Source organism: Sciurus carolinensis, chromosome 6, assembly GCF_902686445.1.
Source record: "Sciurus carolinensis chromosome 6, mSciCar1.2, whole genome shotgun sequence".
In the NCBI taxonomy this organism is placed as follows: domain Eukaryota; kingdom Metazoa; phylum Chordata; class Mammalia; order Rodentia; family Sciuridae; genus Sciurus; species Sciurus carolinensis.
Window position 1 is genome coordinate 125,194,819 of NC_062218.1, and position 14,455 is coordinate 125,209,273.

The 14,455-nt window shown below is 35.9% G+C and overlaps 1 protein-coding gene across 3 annotated transcripts in view; it reads right to left on the bottom strand.

Moving 5' to 3' along the window:
- Positions 1–14,455, bottom strand: part of Kcnn2 (potassium calcium-activated channel subfamily N member 2) — a 444,782-nt gene that overhangs the window by 246,766 nt on the left and 183,561 nt on the right. The window lies entirely within an intron of this gene.

A 14,455-nucleotide genomic window follows, 5' to 3' on the forward strand; every position in this document is an offset into this window, starting at 1 on the left:
TATTTTGAAATGCTTGCTTTAGATAATGTTCGTATATCTCTCCATGGTCAGAAATCCACATGATAAATAGTTGCTTGAGTTTAATTTCAAAGATTATGTTTTCTTCTCTCTGAATAAATTTGTTATCGTTGTCTACTTGTCAAATGAGACTATAAAAACTATGTGCAATTATTTTTTTGCATCGGCTGCCAGGAAATAAAGCCTAACTTATTGTGAAATCAGTGCAATCTTGTAAAAAAGTACCTGGAAATAGCTATTATCTCTGCGTTCTTCAGACCGACCCTGTGTTCTTTGATCCAGAAATGTTTTACCTTTGACTGTACCATTTCATATATCCTTTTGCAAGTTGGTCAGGTATACATTTATATTAAGTGTAATATGCCCAAAATGCCAAAATTTCTCAGTAGCAAGGATATTGCACATCCTTGTCCAGTTTAAATTGGGACAAAATAGGTAGTGGTAGAACTAGCACTGGCCTGTGTTCTACTGAGGATGATGTTTTATTTTTCTTTTAAATATATTTTTATTTGTTCTAATTAGTTATACATAACAGTAGAATGCATTTTGACACATTATACATAAATGGGGTATAACTTCTCATTTGTCTGGTTGTATATGATATAGAGTTTTTAGGTCATGTAATCATATATGCACACAGGGTAATAATATCCCATTCATTCTACTATCATTCCTACCCCCATATCCCCTCCCCATTCTTCACTCCCCTCTATCTAGTCCAAAATACCTCTGTTCTCCCCCCACCATTGTTGTTAAATTAGCACTGAGGATGATGTTTTCTTACTGTAATTAGGAAGATGACATCACTCTCAAGCTTCGTGTGTGTGTGTGTGTGTGTGTGTGTGTGTGTGTGTGTGTGTTATCCTAAGCCCCTAACATTCATATTGCCCTTTCCTATTCATGTAAAACTCTGGAGGAAACAAAGAACATCTTTATGTAAGAAGGCCTAGGACTGAGAGCCCCAGGCAGTACAACTTGGCCAATCCAGACTACAAAGGAGAGATATTGCACATCCTTGCCCACACCGTCATCCAAGTGGTAAAAGGAATCTAGAGTCTGCTAGGTCAGGATGGAAAGTAGGGGAGGGAAAGGCCAACATCTCAGGTACAAAACACAAAAACAGTCAATGCTAGATTCTGAAAATAACTGAACTGGGATGCATAAGGAGGCCTTTGGGCTAAACTTGGAAGAGGTAAACAACATCCAAAACAGAGACCTAACTGAATTATAATCCCTCCTCTGAAAACAAAACCAAAACCAAAATAATCAATGATAGCTACCTTGTTGAGTGCTTGATATATATCAGACATTATTGTTAGAAATATCCATGGGTTAAATAATTTAGAATAGTTCATTAAATTTAAGCTTTCATTGGTCATAAGAAGCATTATCACATTGTGCACCACTAAGAAAGAAGGAAACATGCCATTAGTTATTCTATGACCCCCATTGATTGTAAGTATTTCTAATTTCAGAAATGTTGAAATTTTAAATGTGCTTTTAATTTTTTTACATGGGAAAGTAATTCTTACAATTCTATTATGGAAGTCTGTTCTATCTGCTATCTTTGATTTACAAATGAGGAAACTAAATCATCACTTGCTGAAGGTTAGAGAACAAGTGTAAAAGCCAGTATTCCAATGAAGGTAATCAAGTTCTAGAATTTGTGCTCTCTAGACTCATCCATATTCCATTTTCCACAACCATGATATCAGTACCTTCAAAGGCAGTTCATCCTACTTTCAGGGTTTCAGATTGGAATATCCTTTTCTTTACTGAACTGGATAATAATAAAACAATATCAGCATCAATAGCTAGTGTTTATATATCAGGAAGGATGCTTAAGGGCTTTACAATAATCTAGAAGTAGTCTCAAATGCTGGTCAAGCAACCGACGTTGGGCTGCATACACAAAAGTCCCATGTATCCTGCTTATACTTTCCAGGTGACTTATCATGATTGAACTTCACATTCTGTGGGTCTAGGGTGCAGTGATAAATCAGATACTTTTGGCCAGGCAAGGTAGCACATGTCTGTAATCCCAGTGCCTCAGGGGGCTAAGGCAGGAGAATGGTAAGTTCAAAGCCAGCCTCCGCAACTTAGCAAGGCCCTAAGCAACTTATTGAGACTCTGTCTCAAAATAAGCCACTGAGGATGTGGCTTAGAGGTTAAGTGGTCCTAGGTTCAATCTCTGGTACCAAAAATAAAATAAAATAAGTCAGATATTTTTGGAGGCATTTGTAAGAAACATCTTATTTCAAAATCCTACACATAGGTTTAGGTATACCACATTTTAAGCAGATCTTCTCACTGGTTCACAGTCTCCTGACTCTAGTGAGCTTTCCCACTTCAAAGACTAAACATCATGTTTTAAAAATATGCAAACCAGCACTGTGTGGCCAGTAGGTACCATTAAGTCTAACTGAGAAAATGATCAACTTTTAGGATCTGGAGCTGATCTGATCTTTTTGCTGCCATGACCATGAAACAAGAGAGCAGAGATGTTTTAGTAGTTCCTCTGCTTTGTTTACACAGGGGCAGGAACCATTATTGCTCCACAGCTTGGCCTGGGTTGGATGGAAAGAAGGGTGAGGTGGGACTATGAAAGCACACTGCCATAGAGAATCTTCCTGAGGGTGTATTTGTGCTGGAATTTTCCATCATTGAGATTAGTTATTGCCACTCTGTTTCTGGTGCAATGAAATTCTCTGACCCAAGCCTTATTGGGAATGGCTTACACAAAACACAGAACAAAGCCACCCTGGCAGTTGGCACCAGTGTCTCGTTTTTTTCTTCAAACCTGGCACACTGAACCTTTACGCAGTATCCTCCTGTTGTGCTCAGTTGCCACCATCCCAGGGAATATAGCTGGCCTGCCCAGACCCTGAGCAGCCTCAGAAGAAGAGACCCCAGCATGTTTCCTGTTTTCCCTTTGGGCTGTCCTAGCATGAAAGAGTATCACTCCAACTTAGTTGGTTCCTATTCTTTATGGAGGGGAAGACATCCCTGTAGGATAGAAGTTTATAAAGTTTTGCACTGGTAGACAAGGTTTAGGAAACTGGTACCACTGAAAGGGCACCAGCACTGCACAAGTTTTCTTTTAGGTAGTAACATGGTAAGAAAGGTATCACAGCCAAAGAAAGGTGCCCACTTCTCTCCCTAAACACATAGATAATGGTGATCCTACCACTTACTCTTAACCAATTCATAAAGTTACACTGTCATATTAGTGAGTTTCCATAGTAGGAGAAACTGCAGCAATTCCTGGATAAAGGACCTACACACATCTAAACAGAACTATCATACCTGTAAATATCACATTATTTACAGCCTAGACTGCTACTTAATACCTCAACAGGTCACTTAAATTCCTCTCTTGCAGTTGAAAAATCTCAGGAGTTAAAAGACACTTTGTGACCCTCCAAATGCATTCTCTAAAATGCTTCTGGCACAGTGTTTCAAGAAATGATTTCATCTAGGGCCCTTAAGCACTCCCAAAGCAAAAATTCAAGTAATTAATCATATTTCTCAGGCTATCCCAGCAGAGGTGCTTGGATCACAATTTGGGAAACTACAGTTTTCTCTGACTCTGTCCCAAGACACATCTTCATAAGTGATGTACATAAACTTACTATTTTAGGATGTTCTCAGGAAACATCTCACCTATGGTTCCAAAGAGTACCCTCTCAGGTAAGGCTTGCTGTTTGCAATTTTCTTCATGTTCTCTAATTCCCTTTGTTGAAATCTGTGCTGAATCAAATGACAGGTGACAATCTACTAAAAATGATGCCCTCTCACAGCTTTTTCTGCAGGTCAGATGTGGGCTGGTCTGTCTGCTATATAAGCAGATGTTCCTCTAAGGGGATCCAATGTGTCCCTGGTGTTTCCTGCTTTGCTTCATTGTGTCATGCTCATTCCCAACATATTTTACAATCATTTTAATATAAAACAAGCAGTCTTCTCTTTGCATGATTCAGCTGTGCATGCATTTTAGTTATTATAGTTAAACATTAAATAATATCAGGACCCCAAAACAGTTGAAATTTCAGTTACCATCATACATTTACTGAGAAATGGCACTAAGTACAAACGCTGCTGCTGGATCTTCAGCTCACACACACACCTCATCTTTCAAAATCTGACACCAACTGGTCACTGCACATCTGTTATTCAGGTTACACACAGCATGTAGCTATGTTGCCTGTTTGTCTCCAAGTGAAAAACCTACATGGTGTTTTGCAGAAATGGTAATTGCAGAGGAAAATGATCAACAATGGTGAATTTGCAACAAACAATGAAAGTGATAACGCTAAAAGTCAAATCTGAATTGAAAATGAATACAGTTATAGAGGAAATAACTGACCACAGGATTGTGGCAGTACCAATCTTCAAGAGACTGATATGGAACCAGAGAAACTTAGCAAAAGTGCATTTATAGATGAAAGGAAGAAGATGTTCCAGAGGTGACAATAGCAAAAAACTTCAAATTAAAGAAACTCTCAGAGTGATTTCATGGCACTGAAAGTGCAAAGGACAAAATACTGGAAGTTGATCCATGTCTAGAAAGAAGTGTGACAATTTGCAAAGGCATAGAAAAGGTACTTGATTAGGCAAGGTAACTACTCTCTGTAGTTGATCTAACTATTCAATATATCAATTGAAAATGGATCCTAAATCTATTTTTGATCCTGATACTTTCACTAAAAAAGCCTTCAAGAATTGTTCAACAAGAGACTTTGGGCCACATTTTTGGCATGGAAATGATGCAGCAAAAGTTCAAAATCTAAATAATACTAAATCCAGACAAAAAATTTTAAATTTAAATAATAAGTAATTTTAAAGTGTCTAGTTGATATTTTTAACCTAAATGGAGCTTCTAGACTATTTATGGGCAGATAGTGACTTCAAGTGGGTGGTGAGAATGTACCAGCAGGTGTAAGAAAGTACCCCTCACAGGACAGTCAGCATAGACATTCTAAAGGTCACATAGCCTGGGTCACTCTCACCAGAGTGGTATAATCCTGCTATCTTCAAGTAACAAATCAGAAAGTGCATCCCAAAAAGTTTTATTTTCTTCTATCTTCTTAATTAAAAACATTCCAATTAATTTTAGAAATTGCTATTGTTAGATAATCAAGGCATTATTTTATTGAGGCTTATAAATGAAGTAAGAGTAATATTGTGTTATTCATTTGAAAGTTAAAAGTCAGTTTTACAAATTTCCTTGGGATTATGACTCACAAATACTTGTTTAATCAGTCTTAAAATAAATATAAAATAAGACTCAATCATATAATATAAAATATTAGAGTTTTTACTTTTATATGAAGATTTAACTTAGCAAGTTTATGAGTCATTATAAAGCCTTTCTGGGTATTCAGTGATTTAGTCATTCTACCCTATAAACAACTCAGTTCATAGGCCAAAATATATCATCATACTAAGTAAGCATTCAGGGACTTGAAAAATGACTTTAACATTGTATCTTTTCTAAGAAACCAGTATTTCTTGACCTCCTTGGGATTATACACATTTTTATCTTAAAGAAGTACTTGAGCATCTATCAAAGCAATTTCATAAGAGTATTACTCCTATTCACAATAGCAGGAATTGAATTCAACTTATGTATCTGAGGAAAACTTACATCAAAATTGCTATTCTTGCCAGTTGGAGGACCACACAAAGATCCTCCAAGAAATAATTTCAATACTAGAAAATCTGTGTATCTGTCTCATATGCCTAATGGGTTTGAGGCCAATAAATTTATATGACCTCAGAGTAAATTCCCCAGAAAGTTTATTTGGGGTGTCAAAGGAGTGAGTAAGGTAGAAATACCACAGGGGAGTGAAAAAGCACCTTCCCATGGGCTTTGGATATAAAATGCGTGGGTTCATTTCCAACTCTTCTCCAACTTACTAAATGCCCTTAGGAGAGTTACTCAACCTTTCTGGACCTCACTTTCCTCATCTGTGAAATGAAGGCCTTGAACTGGATAATCTCAAGCAGTTCTTTTTTTTTTTTTCTTGAAAGAATATTGGAATTTGTCAAGAAAATCACTTATATTGTCATTTTCACAGCCAGATAAATTGTTCTAGAGCAGACAGGCAAGCAGCTCATCTGAGCTGCTTTAAACAAAAAGACAGCTCCAGTGTGGTTGAAGCATGCTGTGCAGGAAATTAGAAACTCTACTTTTGATGTAGTTGTTGCATAAACTTGGGTAATTCATCTTCTCTCTCTGAACTTTAGTTTTTTTTTTTTTTTTTTTTTAGTCACGACAGTCTTGAAAAGATTAAGTGAAATAATATATGCAAAGACATTTGGTGAAATATAAAATGCTACACATATGCAAGGTGTTTTATTATGTGCCTAAAGAGATATCACATCCATCAATAATTCTGCTAACATTCAGGCCATTTCATGTCTTGCCAACACCCAAATTCTCTGCCTCCCTCACCCACATACCAGATGCAACTACAGGGATGGCAGCACTCTGGCTTTTGATTATGGGAAATTTGTTCTCACCAATTTGACACCTTAATCTTCTTTTATTATTTTAAGGATTCAAATATTTTATCAGTATCTGCTTCTGTCTGATGAATTTGTTTGCAAATGCCTGAGCAATTTAATTGACAATTCTTTTTAAATAGTTAATGCATTATAAACCCATTATTTCTTGGCTTTTATGCTGAGTAATTTGACAGCCATTAGCATTTTTGCTTTATTTTATGATAGGGTTTCACCTGCATAGTTATCATTGAATTACAGAATAATTCAGAAGTTCTAGGAGGTCCTAAGTAAAAGCAGTATTCTAATAATAAGCAAACCCACTATGAAAATTAACTTATATTCATGACTTTAGAGACCCATGACCTGCGTATTAGGCTCAATGTTTAAAGCTTCGGATTGCATGATGAATTGAAAGCAGAAATACAAAGCCAAGAAGCTAATGCTGCAGTCACAAACTTCAGCAAGAAACAGTTGGCCTTAAACTTGTTTCTATATCTTTCTCTTTTTAAACAAACAAGTATAAGAATCTTTCTTGTTATAAGGATCAAAAACTCAACTGATGCTACTCTCAGTCATTTGTTTACTCCCTGCTCCAACACGGAAATGGTGTAGTTGCCTTAACTTCCCCTTTCTGGTGATCAGGAAATTCTGGAATTCAGAGTCGGTTCTAACAAGAGTGAATGAATGAAGCTTATTTGAAAGCTATCTTTTAGTTCTGGATTGAGGAGGCACATCATTCAGGAGCACACTCACATGCCTTTGTGTAGCAGCTGACCAGTTATTGAGGTTAACATTTGCCAGGCATCTCTTAGGGATGACAATCACTGGAACTTGGTGTCTTACAGTTACCTTCAGAGAATCCATCCTTTTGGGATCCAATCTGCAGTAGGTGAAGATAGGGGTTGAAGAATCTTTTATATCAATAAAGTACACTGGTGGCCGCTTGCTCATCCTGTTTACTCCCATCCAAACTGAAACCTACTTTTTATTTTCTGTAACATATGTAAACATATTTGTGGCCTATAATGTTATATGACTGAGATGGGATCAGATAATTCTAGGTTTTTATCTACTTTTTAATTTTTAACTCAGAACTTAAAATTCCTTATAAATCACAATCCAAATGTTGTTTTGGGGGAGTCATCCGGTATAAAATGAACTATGTACCAAGAATTTTTATAAATATATACATATATATATTTTTTGTATTATCTGACATCCCCACTAGAATATAAGTTCCATGAGGAGAGAGATATTTTGTTTACTGTAGCAGTTCCTGTGTCTAAGCCGTTGTTGCCACAGAAAATATTCAATATGTTTAATGAACAGATAAATATATAAGTACCAATCAAGTCATGTTGAGATTCTTATACTGTCAAGTAATAGCCATTTTAATTTTTCCCTTTTGTTTTATTCAATAATTTGTAATAGGGAAAATAAGACAGATGAATAATATTTTTAGAAAGTTAATAATCTTTCTTATATTCCTCCTAAGAAATCCAACAGTAATATATTTTCTATCCATTTCTCCATGTTCACAAAAATATGTATAAATACATAAAGCTTGATTTCCTTCCTTCCTTCCTTCCTTCCTCAGTACCTCCCTTTTTCTTTCCTTTTTACTTTCTTTCTCCACCTCCTTCTTCACTTCCTTCTTCCCTTCCTAACATTTTCTCTGAAGTTCCCTATTTTCACTTAATGTTATAACATGGTTTTCCCTCCAGTTCATCAGAAACAGCTCTAATGCTGGTCTTAGGAAAAAATAAATATTTAAATGAATGTCACCTTTCTCCTTTTGATGGACATACAAGTTGTGTCTCAACTGTTGTCACTACAAACAATGCTTATATAAATATCCCTGTAAATGAATATTTATGGTGAACTGAATTTATGGTGAACTGCATACACTCCCAAAACAGAATTTTAGGGTTAAAAATATCCACATTTAACATATATGTACACATCTAATAAACAATGGGTTTGTTTATTATATGTGTTATATGTATTCTCATGAAATTTATTTCACCTTTCACTTGGTTCTATTGATGGAAGCAGCTTACCAGGAACCTTTTGACATTGTTTGTCTACAGAGCAGATGCACTGACTGCATTCTCTTTATAAGGATGTTTGCAGAGAGAACAGCCATGGACGATAGAGACAGTGTCTCCCCTACGTTAAAGGGCAGGCATGCTATTGTCCATTTTAAAACATTTGGTTTCTCTAAGCTCAGGATACCTTTGCAAACCCACTGTGTTTGCAGGTGTTACTGGACATTCTCCACTTCACTACATAGGAATCAAGCACAAGAGAAATGCTAATATTCTAGCTACAGCTACTGCTGTAATAAAGTCCTTTGTCTCTGCTCTGGAAGTCATATCTGCTGCTTGTGTCTATGAAATTGTGAAAGACTAAATTGTTAGCTTGCAAATGGATAACATCTTAGACACTTTGTGGTTCTAGATAACTCTACATGTTTTAAAGAACAGTATAATAGACCTTACATTTTCTTGGGATCGTATCCAATTTTCTTGATCTTATAGACCCAAGTTTATGAATATTCTGATGAATTTTCTTCTGATATTTTATTTTTTATACTTGAATTTTCAAAGTAGATTATGTTATATACTGTGGATGTTATAGTCTATATGGACCTTCCCAAATAAAAGTTGACAGCAACAAACCCTCCTTTACCCATTCAATTAAAAGTTAATTGTTATTTACTAACTTCCTATGTGCAATTGAATAAATGTTGGAATGTTTTAGGTTTCACTAGTCTATTTATTTAGATCTTGTATAAACAGAATAGTGTTTTGTTGTTGTTGTTATTGTTTTAGTACTCGGGATTGAACCCAGGAAGACTCTACCACTGCGCTACACCCCCAGTCCTTTCTTTCTTATTTTTGAGATAGTTTTTCACTAAGTTGCCCAGGCTGGTCTCAAACTTGTAATTTCTCTGCTTGAGTCTCCACAGTCACTGGAATTATAGGCATGCACCACTATGCCCAGCAGACCAATGCTTTGATATAATAACTTGGCACAAAATTTAACTTTTGTTAAAGCACAATCATTTTTCGTATTTATTCAAGATGTTTTGGTTACACTTAAATACTTAATATATAAATTATTTGAAATAATCTCTACTTATTCCAAAAGAAATCCATTGGAATACTGAGTGGAATTATATGAAGCTATATAATGCTTTTGGAAGGATTGCTATTTTTTTTGTGACAACAGAGTTTATCTATGCATTTACTTGGTGCTTGAGTCTCATTTAAGTACTTTTGTAGTATCTTGTATTTTTCATATATAACCCTACATCTAGGTGCATTATGATTTGTTTTACTTTGAATCAGGATGTATATGGACACACATATAAATTTGTCACCCTAAATAATTTGTACAAATTAGATATTGCTAGTTTGCCCCAAAGTCATATATATATGATATATATATATATATATATGATGTGTGTTGTATTTTTAAAATTTAGTCACATTATTAAATCCCTGACTTAGCCTAAGAGTTTTTAATAAAGCTTCTAGAGATTATAGGTATAATCACATTATAAGCAAATAATTATTTTATTATTTTCAACTATTTTCACTGATTTTTGAAGGATTCATAAAAATATTTTGCCTAATTACATTAGCTAACATCTTTAAAATACTTTTGAATAATAACCATGATAATCAGGTATCTCTGAATCATTATTTTATTGAAAATAGTATTGATTTATAAAATACAATATTAACAGCTGACAATTATGTGACTAATTTTGTCTTGTATGAGTAATTTCCTTCTATTCTTGTTTTGTAAGATTTTATGAAGAATGATAGATGAATTTCATAAGTACCTATATGGTACCTTATAATATAATTAAACAACTGCAATGTAAACATTTTTGGTAAAATCCATGTTGTATGTGATATGCTAGAATGGCACTCTGTTGGTTCTCCCACCTGGGTTATTATTCTTTAAATATATGGCAATATTGGATTAGCCACTTAATCCATAAAATGGGTTTATATTTTATTTTTAATTTTTATATCAATATTCATAGTTTTCTTAGTGGGTACTATTTCTATAAGGTTTGAATAAAGTTATACAGGTTTCTCAAAATGGATTAGGAAGATTTTTATTCCTTTTTCTATTCCTTGGATAATTTAAATAATACAGGAATTACTTTCTTCATGTCTAGTTAGAATTTAGCTATAAAAATGACCTTAATCTAATGCTTTAAGAATTTTACATTCTAATTATTCTTATGGTTATTGGTGTTTGGTATTTATAGTTTATAGTTCAAAGCTTTAACACCTGTAACATCAAATAAAGATCTCAGTAGTTTTCCTCAAGAGAACTGATAAAATAAATGAGAGAGAAGCACAAAATCCCACAGGAAAATGCTTAGAAAGATACCTCATTAACTCATACTGCAAAGAACCACCTTGGCACCTGGATGTGAGTAACCATTGTAAGCAGCAGGACAAGCTGAAGGATCCAAACTGTAGGACACAGAAAAGCACCTTCATTTGCTCCCTTCCCAGGTGCTCCTTCAAGGAACAGAGGTAGCAAGAATCAAAATGGTCAAGCCCCATTTTGGTTTTTTTGTCCTCACGTCTGCTTCATCCCAGTTAGACTCCATTTTAAAACAAGATCAAGAAATAAATCTTTTCTTTTACAAAAGTGATTTAAAAAAAAAAAAAAAAAGAAAGCAAGCAACTCATGCCAAGATTAGCACTTAAAAATATTCCTCTAAATTTTTCAATAAACATCTCTGTGGTTTCTTTTTTCTTTTCTTTTTTGTATCAGGAATTGAACCATTTAGACACATCCCCAGTCCTTTTTTTTTTTTTTTAAATTTCTTTATTTAGAGACAGTCTTACTAAGTTGCTGAGGGCCTTGCCAAGTTGCCAAGGCTGGCTTTGAACCTGCAATTCTGCCTCAGCCTCCCAACTCTGTGCTTTCTGTTCCTTGGACTACTTAACTTCTCTTTCTTCTTACGGTCTTCAGTGGCCTTAAGTGCATGCTCTACTGCTAGTTTTTAATCCCCACTCCCAGCCTCTTTTGTTAGCGTTAAAAAAAAATTTGGTCATTGAAACATGTCCCCTAATGTCAGTCATTTCCTGCATCACTGAGTTCATAATTGTATCTCTGCTTTTCTAGCTGAACTATTTTTCCCAATTCTCCTTGCAGCAATTCACCCATGCCCAGGCATGGGATTCTTTCCTTTGTGTTCTCACTGGGACGTTGAATCATCAGAAATCGCTGCTCAAAGATCCCACTAACTGAGCAGTGGCGTCTCCTAAAATGACTTAACTGCTTCTGATGCAATCTTTGAACCTCTTCCTATCACCATCAACCTAAAAATTAAATCTGCTGCTGTTTCCAAAAGTGAACCACATTGAACATGCTGTTCTACCAAGAGCTGGGTTGCGGAACAGTAACTCTATGGTAAAGGCATAATCATCAAGCTCAAAGATAAGTCATATCAAGGATCGTCAGGAACACTGATTGAACTCTGAGTTCTTCCTCTCAGCCAAACACTGAAAAATAGGCATGCACTTCATGTGCAAACGGTCTTTCAGTATGCTCAGGTAGATAAGCTATGGGTTAGTGGAATTAAATTCTAAGCTATATTTGCTGCCTATAGTAGAATGCTAGAAATCATTTTTTTTTAAAAAACTGAATTTCAGTATAATGGAGACCAATAATCTATTTTTTACATCTTGTCTTTCCTCCTTAAACATAAGGCATTTGTAGTTCTTATGGAAAAACTGCACAGGTTCTAGAAAATGAACAAAAAATCCACCTTTAAATCTTTTGAAAAGGATAACTTATAAGACAATAACAAACCATCTTTCTTATTAAGTCTTTGCTAGTTAACCATATTTCACTTTTTCTCTGATCACTCTGCCCTTTTGCACTTGAATTATGTTTCTTTCACTTGGTAAATATGCTAGAGAAACTCGATATGTTCCGAATATTCAATATGTTCACCCATAAGTCCCAGCCTCCATTGCAGTTGAGGACATGTGGCTTTTTCTTGACAAATGGGCTGTGAGCTCAGGTGTCCCTTCTGTGCTGAGTCAATTAAAGGCTGGAACACTTCCTCCATCCATCTCTTCCTATGTTGCTACAACCTAAGAGGCCATAGGGTGAGAGCACAGCATTATGAGATTGAGGTCCTTGAGTCCCTTGATGGAAGGGAGCTGCTGCCAACCCCCTACAGGCCATATGTGTGCTAGCAATAAGCCTTTGTTGGCCATGCTATTTAGGGCTTTATAAGTTGCAGCTAGCAGCAGCTAGCATTAATACGATGCCTAACCATAGGACATTAGAAAGGAACCTGAGAAAGCAACTATTCCAGTGTATTTCTTACTTCTGACTGGGATTATCAAAAGAATACATGAAATCATGGAATTAGATATGAAAGTGAAGTTGGCCTGCTAGTAGTGTTGGTGGATCTCCTCTTGTCTCCATCTTCTCTCTTCTTCCTCTATCTTATCAGGTACCAGATACTCTCCACTGTAGGTATACAGAGTGAGGTGTCCACAGGACACAGTGTGAATGACACTACTCTAGGCCAAATTCCTCAATTTGGAGAAGTTCCAAGAGCTTAAATGTCTTGCCTAAGTTCTTTCTCACATACACAGAGCAGAAAATGAACCTTCTCTCTTTCTCCCTCCCTCCCTTTCTCTCTCTGTCTGTGTGTGTGTGTGTGTGTGAGAGAGAGAGCTGTAATACACAGTGTGTATGTGTGTGTGTGTGTGTGTGTGTGTGCACATATGTGAGAGATTTTTCTCAACCCACATCATGTGACAGAGATTTGAATCTACCAGATGTTAAGACTTTTGAGACAAAGAGTTGTGAACATGGTTTGTTGCTTTTCCCCTAGGACAAAAACATAAGGACACTGTCCACTTGTTGATGCTCAATGAATATTCACTGATTGGATATTGATAGTAGATACTTATAGCCATCTAACAATTCAAATGTGAATGAAAAGTCTGCAGTCATACCAGAAATTTTCCTAGAGCTGAACAAGCACATACCTCTGTGACCCACACATTCCAAATGCTTAAGAATATATCTTCAAGATAAATACCTGCCCATGTACAGTGGAGCTCAAATTCAAGAATATTTTTGGCAGTACTCTTTGCAATAGTTAGAACCTATTGAATAGTATTCTTTTGTGGGAGATTCAATGACTATGATGTGGTATATCTTACAGAAATTAAAATCAACAAACTATATTAATATGTAAGATCATAGTAAGGTAATTCAGTGTTACGGTTTGGATATGAGGTATCTCCCAAAAGCTCCCCTTAATGCAGCAATATTCAGAGGAAAACAATTGGATTATAAGAGCTGTAACCTTATCAGTCTATCCCAGTTTGAATGGACTGACTGAGCGGTAACCAAAGATAGGTGGAGTATGGCTGGAGGAGGTGGTTCCCTGGGGGTGTACATGGAAGGGTACATCTTCCCTGTGGTCCTTCTGTTCCCCTTTGGTTCCTGATCCCACCATGAGTTGAGCAGTTTTCCAATATTGGGCACTCGTCCCATAATATGCTGTGGCCCAGAGCAATGGAGTAGCTGTCTGTGGACTAAGACTTCTGAAACTATGAGCCCCAAATAAACATCTTCTCCTCTAAGTTTTTCTTGTCAGATATTTTGGTTATGGTGATGCAAAAGCTAACTAAAAGAAAAACTGGTCATTGCTGTGAGTAAACAGCTCAGAAGTGTTTGGTGCTGGTTGGTAGGAGGAATTTTAAAAAGTTTAGAGAAGCTGGAGAAGTTTTTGGATGTTGTAAGCAGAGTTTAATGGGTGATTCTGATGGGAGCTCAGAAGATCAGAATTCTAATAGGAATTTGAACTGTGCCCATGAGGTTTCAGAGGGAAATGAAAACTCCTGGGAATTGGATTAGA